General features: G+C 35.7%; 1 non-coding gene across 1 annotated transcript; it reads right to left on the bottom strand.

Annotated features, from left to right (window-relative positions):
- Nucleotides 1-9,423: 9,423 nt before the first annotated feature.
- On the bottom strand, nucleotides 9,424-9,527 carry LOC112134511 (small nucleolar RNA U13). The gene has a single exon (XR_002915927.2). It is a non-coding gene; the product is annotated as a small nucleolar RNA U13 (small nucleolar RNA).
- Between the last annotated feature and the right edge of the window lie 237 nt (nucleotides 9,528-9,764).

Consider the following 9,764-nt stretch of genomic DNA (forward strand, 5'->3'; position numbering starts at 1 on the left):
ACATATATTTTTGCTTCTGTGTTCATAACAAAAATTGATCTATAATTTTTCTGTTATGTCCTTGATAATCTCCTGTGTCAAGTTTGTTCCCACCTCATAGAATGCCGAACTGCCCTCGTTTTCATTGTCATAAAAGTTTGTGTATTTTTTTGAAATTTTAATGCTTGAAAGAATGGACCAGTGAGGTCATCTGGGCCTATAGATTTCTTCATGAGATGAATAGGTCTTTAATTGCAAATTTAATTACTTTAAAATAAAGATGCCTATTTATATTTTCTTTCCTTCCAATATCAGGTTTTGTAAATTGTGTTTGCTCAAATAATGTTCATAATAGTCTCTTATTAATTGTATAATGTCAATGGTTCTCTAATGATGTTTTGTTTTTTACTCTTGCTATTGATAATTTATGCTTTTAAATAATTCAATTTTGTTATATATAAGCCTATACATTTTATTAGTCTTATGAAAAAACAGGTTTGATTTTCTGGATTTTTTTATATTATGTGTTTTCTTTTTCTAAAAACAAAAAACTTACACATAATTTCCTTCCTTGTATTTTCTTTGGATTGAATTTACTGCTGTTTTCTAAGTTTTTGAGATACAGAGTTTGATAATTGATTTCTAACTTTCTTTAATTTCTCATATTGTATTTAAAAATAAACTTTTCCTAAACAAATGTTTAGCTGCATTCTACTAGTTTTATATATTCTCTCTCTCTTTCTTTCTCTCTCTCTCTCTGTGTGTTTATATTAAGGCATATATGTTTTTTGGGTTAATATCAGTTTAGAATTATAATATCTCCCTTGTGCATGGACTCTTATCATTAAAATATCTATTTACTAGCAGTAGCAAAGCATCATGTGCTTTCTTTTGGTTAGTTCTTGCATGGTATAGTGTTTACTTCAAACTTACTTAAATTTTATAATCTTTTCTTAAACTTTTATAATTTTTAATCTTATAAAGTATGTTTCTTGGAAGCAGTGCATTGTTATGAAAATAATATAGCATGACATTATTAGTCTTCTAATTAAACTATTTAGGGCATTTCATTTAATATAATTACTGATATATTTGTCTTTTTATCAGCTTATATTTATTTTATATTTGAACCATTTGTCTTTTTTTCATTTTTCTTTTCTTCTGTTAGATTCATCAGGAGATATTTTGTGGAACATCACTTCTCCATTAGATTGTTAGCTGGATATTTTTAAAGAAATTAAAAATCTTTTCTTCTATTTTCTGAATGTATTATACATATCTTTTAAAAATCTTTGTTCAAAACTCCAATAACAAACTAGACCACTTCTGAAATTGTTTCTCTGAAATTGTTTTTTATACTTCTTTTTTGATCCTTTGATCCTATTTATTGGAGTGACTTGTATTCTAAATGCTGTGCATTATATTAGAAAAATTGTAGAGATTTATAAAGTGTTTTCTTTCTGCAGATACAATGGAGTTAACTACCCTAATCCAATTCAAGCCTGAGTTAATGCAAGGTTTTATAGCACTCTATCACTCTCTAATTTTCTCCCATTTCTGGGGTTTATCTCCCTCAGGTGATCCTGAATTATGCTAATCCTTTTTTCCTTAGTTCTCAAGAATGTCAGGTTGTTTCTTTAACTTCTTGGTCTTCTGTAACAAGCAGCTTCAGACATGAGAATGAGATTGTGGAGTGAGTGAAGTGTTGAGTTCTCTGACCTTCCTCTTTCTTTCTAGAATCCTGTCTTCTCCAATGTTTTTTCCTAACCCCTTCCTCTAGCTCTGCAACACTGTAAACGTTTTTCAGGTTTCTCTGGTTCTTGTCCTTATTTTTGGATCTCCATTTTTTTTCACTAGGCCTAGAATTGGCAAATGCCCTGAAGGAATGCTGGCTTACCTCTCTGGAAGGTCCCTGTTCTGGAATTTTGTACTTTTAGGTGCTGGCAGGTTCAATATCTCTCCAATGCCCTCAGACAAGTTTTTCTCTGTGCGTTTCATCTGGATTTGAAAGTTGTTTTTAACAGCAGTATTAAATTGCCACAACCAAAAAAAACAATATGGGTATTCTGATCCTGGAGGCTCCCAGGTGGACTCTTCATCTGTTAGAAGCAGTGTAATTTCCCTAACTCACTTCCAAGAAACTAATTATTGGGATGCTCACCTGTAAATATAAACATATAATGTGCTCCTGGTCATCATGGTTTTAAACAAGTCCAACCTTTAGAACTGCTGTGAGATTAACAGAAGTCTACAATCTCTATCCTTCAGATACTAGGTAGGGTGGAGGCAATTAGGCAGGATGACTCCCTGAAATCTTTGAGTGTCTTTATTTGAATACTAAAATAAGCTGGAAACCAAATTAAGACTATTATTTATGCAATTGAGCTCCTTCAACCTGCTTGATGAACAGTACTAATGTCGTCCTGTGTATGGTGTTTTAATGCATTTTTAAAAAGACATCTGGAAAGTTCTATTTCTATTCCACTTCACTAACAACATACAACCACTCAAATTAAAAGGAACAGGAAGAGAAGGATCTCATAATTTCTATGATCCACTGAGCTGCTAGCTTGGCAGTACTTTCAGCACTGGAGCCTGTCACAGAAACACTGGAATGGGCTCAGCAAGAGAAACTGTGACAAAGTTAAGAAATGAAGACACTGATTAAAATATCAATGCTAGTCAGACATATTATTTGTGTTGGAAAGTGTGGCAGCATCTATGATGATTTGTGTGACTGATGAAAATAGCTGAAAGGTATGACGTTATAAGCATTTTCTCATTTTACACACGTGCACAGAGTGGACATAGACGAAAGAATTATCACAAATGCATGGTAACTCACTTGTGTGAAAGAAAGCTACCAAACTCAACTATCAGATGAAATAAACAAAAAACCAAAATGAGTATGGTTGACAGTGTTCAATGTTATCTGAATTCTTTGCTCCTGGAAAGCAGCAGCAAAAGTTAAGAAATTTTCCCACCCTCTTGTGTTCTGAGAGATGGCTAACCTAAAAAGACCACTCTATATTTTGACATAAGACCTGCCTTCATCATTTCTCGAGACTCACTCATTTATCTGTCTCCACAAAATCCTAGATCTTCTTTCTTTTATTCTGAGAGATTCCTTATTAATGAACCTTTTCTCTATTACAGTAGTCTTAATCAAGTCATCTCCTTAATTATCGGGTACATTTTTGACAACAGAAAAGCAGAGGCTTTAATGAAAATATGAACGTTTTTCTGTATAATGAATGAGCAGAGTAATATGCAAAAAGCAACCTAAATTATTTAAGAAATCATAAGTAAAATTTCCAAAAGAATATAATTCAAAGGCAGTACTTACATGTTGGTGATCTGGATGATTAAGCTGAAAAGTATTCAAAAACAGAGTGTAAAAGGAAAAAAGAGAAGAAACTGCATGAGAAAAGTGAGGTGAGTGGCATGGAACATCTATCGAGAAGCTTCAATATCTACATAATAGGAGTTCTGTAGGAAGAACCATAGGGGTAGAGAACAAACAAAATTCAAAGAATTGATTGTTAAAACATTTCAAGAACCAAGGAAAGACAGGCTTTTAGATCCAAAGGCTTATCAAATGCCCAGGTGAAATGTTTTGGGAGAAAAAAGATTCACACTTGGAGCCATCCTAGTGAAATGTCTAAGTTTCAAGAAAGAATGCTGAAATCTTTCCAAGTAGAAAATCTTGGAAAGGTTACTTAAAAAGTAGCAATGCACAGAATAGAACCAGCTATTTTAAAGCACAATGTCATCAAATAATAATGATAGCTAACATATTTAGCCCAGTCTTTTTTCTAACTTCTTTGTACATGTTTCTCTTTGAATTTGCTTAACAACTCAATGAGGTAGATATTTATTATTAGCCTCTTTTTTTTTTCAGGGAAGGAAGTTTAGATACAAAGATGTTAAATAACTTGCCCACAGACACAGCTGGTAAGTAGTGGAAAAGGATTCAAGTTCAGAAAGCCTGATTCCAAAGTCTATGCTTTGGACTGGCTTGAGGAAAATGCGTTTATGTAGGTGAAACTATAATTCAAATGTGAAGGCAAAATAAATGTGTTTTTGGATATGCCAAGACCCAGACATTTTGCTGGATGAACTCACATAGGAAGAGCATGTAGATACAGAGAAAAGGTCCAGGACTGAGCCCTGTGCATGTGAATGTTTAGAGGTTGGGCCAATGACTAGCCAAGGAGACTAAGAACAGTGGCCAGAATGGAGAGAGTGCTGCTGCAGACACTAAGTGAAGAAAGTGTTCCAGGAAAAAGGAATGACGCCAATATCAAACACACCTATCAGGCAGAAGGTGAGGGGAACTAAAATGCAACCACAGGATTTGGCAATGTTGAGATCCTTGGAGAAGCTGGTAGACCTGACTAAAGTGGATTCATGAAGGGGAGGAGAGGCCTTGGGTGAGCAGGCGTGACCTCTCCCTGACAGCTGGTCCATCTGGACTCGTACATGGCAAAGAGAGCCACGTCCAACTTGATAAAAAGTCTAAACTTTAATTACAAGTTTTAAACTATTAGACAAAAGTATGTAGGGATGTATGTATATCTTACAGTGGGACTTTCTTAAGCAAAGAACGAAATTAAGAAGCTGAACTACATAAAAAGTGAAAACAATTTTAAACAAAGGTAAATAGGCAACAATATACAGGTGAAAGTATTTGCCATCAATAAAGCAGGAAAAAGATTTCAACTTTCAACAAAACGTGAACAAATGAATATAAAAACTTCAAATAAATTGAAAAATAATTTAAAGCTGAAAACCTAATTTAAAGAAGATGAAATAAGAATACATAATACAAATATAAAACAAAGAATTCAAAAAACTAAGAAGAAAACATTGGTACATTGGAAAGTATACAATTGATACTATTTTGTTCATTAGTTCTGAAAAAATAAAGAAAACTTTAAATATGCTAAATTGAGATGAGGTAGGAAAAAAGATTACTCTCATATACTATTGGTGGGAATGTAGGTTGATACAAATTTTTTGGAGTCAGTTTGGAAGTCTTTTTCAAAATTTAATTGATAATTTAAATCTTGGAATTTAGTCCAGCATACATCATTGCTTCTGTGTAAAATGAAGCATGCACAGAAATATTTGTTGCAATATTATTTATAATAGTAAAAAAAAATCAGAAACAAATTTAATACCAATCTATGGCTGCACAGTTAAATTCACTATGATGTTGGAATATTATGTAACTTTAAAGAAAAATGAAATAAATTACATTGGAAACAAGAAATGACCAAGTGTTAAGTATGAAAAAGCAAGTTACAGCATTACTTATTGCTGAAATTTGATTAAAAAAGAGGAGATGTAACTAGCTGCTATGATCTGATTTGTGTCCACCTAAAATTTATATGCTGAAACCTAATTCTTAATGCAACAATATCAAGAGGTGGGGCCTTTGGGAGATGAGTAGGTCATAAGGACACTGTCCTCAACAACAGAACTAGTGCCCTTATAAATGAGGCCCAAGGGCTCTTTCCACCATGTGAAGGCACAGCTAGCAGGGACCATACCTGAAGCAGAGAGCCCTCACCTGACACAAATCTGCTGGGCCATGATCTTGGACTTTCCAACCTCCAGAACTGTGGGCAATAAATTCCATTGTTTATAAGTTACTCAATCTAAGACACTTTGTTATATAGCAGCCTGAATGGGACTATGACACTAGCCTACTAATGAGGTATAAAAGAAGAATGTCTGTAAATCTACATGAAAAATGTAACCTGTAATGACCTCTGAGGGGTAGGTTGAGGGTATGAGGAAAGAAGAAACCGTGGATCATCATCTCATTTTACTCAAAAGTTCATCGAATCTCTTGATATTTTTAAATAAGCAAAGTTTTATTTTAAATGTTTAAAGGAAGAGTTTTTGTAATTTTAAAAATATAAAAAAGAAAGAATAATCACATTCTTTACATTACAGAATATACCAAAACCAGTTCTGCATGGACACAAGAGATAGATCTAATGGTGAAACCTAAAGGATCTAAAGCGTTTCTCACAATTAGAAAGATCACTATAGAGATAAAGCACCTGAAAAATCAGACTAGAGTACTTGCCTTTTCATTTAATGTGTATGTTTGCACAAACTGTGCATGCATATTTTAATATATGCATATAAAATTAGACACACATGGGAAATATGATGACAGGAACAATTTTCTGAATGACAACATTTTTTTACTTTATATGTATTTGTGTAAAGTTTCTTTTTTTCCAAAGAACAGTAATTGTGTTTAACCATAAAGTAAAAAGTTAAATTAATTTTATATGATTGCTACATAACGTCTAACAATCTGGTGTTGGACAACAGCCTGCACATAAGAAGTATGTCTTGTTCAGCCTGACCAAGGGCAGAAGAAAGGATGCAGCAGCACAGAAAGAATAGATTTTCCTTGTACCCATGTTTGCTTTGGCATTATTAGATCCAATAATGAGAACCTGGACTAGGAGATTGGATATTGATTATTTGCATTATTTGTATTTAGCTGCTGGAGAAGGTGAACTGGGGAGAGAAAGGTGTTTGGTCATCAACTTCACATAGCCCAGCAAGTGGATTTTTAGATTCTGAACACTTTCCCTTGAATTGCTTGACTTTTCTGCCTTGGAATTGCATCTGTTCCCTGAAGGGGTAGGGCATTGCCATTTGCCTCTGACTACCCAGTTTCTGGGGAGAGGAGAGGTTACTGCTAAGCCGTGTGGATCACAGGCATTTTGTTTGGTGAGTCTGTATTTGGGAATCTCCAGGCAAGTGGTGGGAAAACCGGTTCCAAGTTCATTGTATCCTTGGTTTTTTCTGACCATGATTCTTTTGTTCAATAGGAAACAAGTGAACCTTGACCTTTTACGGGGCAGACACGTGGCAGGTGCTGCAGACTCAATGTTGAGCACCCCAGTGGGGAGTGCAGGGGAGTTCAGCAATAACTTAATTATAATTCTATCTGATAAAAGCTGCAGCGCAGAAGTGTGTTATGGACTGTATTCTGTTCCCCCAAAATTCATGTGTTGAAGGCTTAATTTAACCTCTAACACCTCAGAATGTGACCGTATTTGGAGACTAGGTCTTTAAAGAGGTAAAATTAAAATGGTGCTATTTGGAGGGGCCTTAATCCAGTCTGATTGATGTCCTCATAAAAAGAGTTGATATGGACATCCTGAGAGACACCAGGGATGCTCACATACAGAGAAAAGGCTATTTGGAAGCCAAGGAAAGAAGCCTTGGGAGAAATCAAACCTGCTGACATCTTTGATCTTGGACTTCCAGCCTCTAGAAGTGGGGTACTTTCTGTATTTGAGTAACCCCATCTGTAGCACTTTTGTATGGCACCCACAGCAAGCCAATGCAAAGTTCAAGGTGCTCTTAGAAGGAGCAAGGACTGCTTTCCACAGGGAGACTGATCTGAAGAATGATTGGTGGTTAACCGTAGGGGTCCTGTGAATGCAGCACAGTGAAAGGATCCTAAGTGAAGGGAGAAGCCATTTAAAGATTTAAACAAGACTTTCCTATGATCTCTTTGAAATTTTTATAAGTAAATATAGCTACAACATGGTAACCAGTGAAGATCTGGGGTCAACAAAAGCGACTGAAAAGCAGTGCACTGGCATCAGGAAACGAAACAAGAAGAGTATGCCTTACTGAGAGCCAGAAAGTCGAGTGGTTAGCAAGGCACCTTGAGATCAAGAGGTTAACTAGATATTGGAGAGCTTGGTAACTCTGACTAGAGCTTCTGATGTAAGTCCAAAGTTTAAACAAAATTCAAGTGGTCCGAGGAGGGAACGGGAGTAAGGAACTGGATGTTCTGTTATTAGACAGCCCTTTTGAGAAGCTTGACTATGAAAGCCAGAGGGAGTTTGAACAGCCACTGGTTATTTGGAAGGTGACACAGGGAGCTTCGGAGTCCTCTAATGCTGTGCAATGGTTTTCAGTGTGCAGAAGCAGCAGCAGAAACACCTGGAAACTTGTTGAAATGAAAATTCTTAGCCCTGCCTCAGACTTACTGATCAGAACCTCTGGGGGTGGAGCCTAAAGAACCCCTGCCCTAGAACAGTCTTTCAGGTTTACAGAAATAGGCTGACTATAGTCAGAAGAGCCCTCATCCCTGATGGAGTTTCCTTCCCAAGTTTTAATGCCTTTAGTTCACTTATTGCTGTTTCATAAAGGGAGATATGCAAAGTGCACCCACACTGCCATCCATACAAGAAATAGTAGTGGGTGAATCTAAGACAGGTGAGGCTTCTTGCCATAATAGTTTTGGGAGGTTACTGTCTTCAATTACACGTTTGAAGAAGTTTGATTTTTTTTTCTTTGGTGTATTTGTTCTTCTCTATCTACTTTCAAATCTCACTTGCATTGACTTAATATAATGTTTGTTATGTGCACTCAGTTTATTTGAGGAATTTTTTTTTGCTTGTATAACCTCTCCCTCTTATACAGTAATTTCCCCCTTAAATAATTGCTTAACACTGCTTTCAATTTTAAGCTCTGAAAAACTTACCTCCTTTATATTAATATCTATATACCCATCATCTTTTCATACCCTTTATTAATTCATACTTTTGGAAATTCTGGCATTAACCATTTATGTCTTCTATGGCTTTATTTTTTATTTACTTGTGTTTATCATATCTCTGAATTCAGCAATGTCTTCTTTACCCACATCACACTTCATCACCATTAGCACATGTGATTGATGGTGAAGGATACAGACAGGCCTCGTGCCTGTGTGTCTGTGCAGAGCTTAGCATGTAATCAGAGACAATGCCTGTTGGCCGTTCTTATCATCATGAGGGGACTGCAGCCAGTGCTAACAATGGCACCTCACCAGTCTGTGTTCTGCACTGGAGCTTCACTGTTAATTGACTCATTCAGTGTTTCAAACCCTAGTCAGCTTTTTGATTGCATGAACTTGATTTTGTTTAGCTTCATAGGTCTCATGTGCAAAAAGGAAACACCCCTCTTTTGTTCTTTCCTTTCTCAGCAAGAACGATAAAATAACCATAATCTTTTCCTTGTGTATTCAAAATACTCTGACTGAAAACACACTTAAATTCTAGAAAGCTTTATAGTGATTTAAATTACAATGGCACAGTTTTTTTCTGCTTGTCATTATCTTCCTAGGCTCTGTCACTTCCATGGCAACACATACTGTATTTTACTTTGTGTTTAAAAATTATTTATGCTGAGCCATAAACTAGTTTTTTATGAATATTCAACAATGCGTTCCAAGTGGCAAAATGTTCTGAGCCTTGTCTTAAATCCTTCCCACGCTCAACTTTTAAAATAATGCTTTGAAGTGCAGTGCTGATCATGTTGTTCCTCTTCTCAAACCCCATCAGTGACTCCCCACTGTTGATCAAGGAAAGCCTACACCCCTTGGTCTGACTTCTGCCTCCTTTTTTTTCTCATCACATGAGTAATGCACCAACAGCATAATAAGGTTTGAGGAAGGCACTTCTCACACATGAGCATGAAAACCCAATCATCACGCTTATAAACTACAAAAGGATCAGACTTCTGCCTCCTTGACAATCTTGTCTCAATCTGCCTTTAATGTCTTTCCAACTTTCATCTGACCTCCTAATATACATCTGAGAATGCCTCATCTATAAACTACAGATGGCTTATTAAAAATGGCATCAAAAATGAAGACTTGATTACATCCCAGAAAAGAAGTATGAAAATAAGAGGGCAATGACTGTTTACTTTCTCTGCAATTCTCTTGGTGTTCCCTTAATAGTCCAGGG

This window comes from Pongo abelii, chromosome 6 (genome assembly GCF_028885655.2).
Source record: "Pongo abelii isolate AG06213 chromosome 6, NHGRI_mPonAbe1-v2.0_pri, whole genome shotgun sequence".
NCBI lineage: Eukaryota > Metazoa > Chordata > Mammalia > Primates > Hominidae > Pongo > Pongo abelii.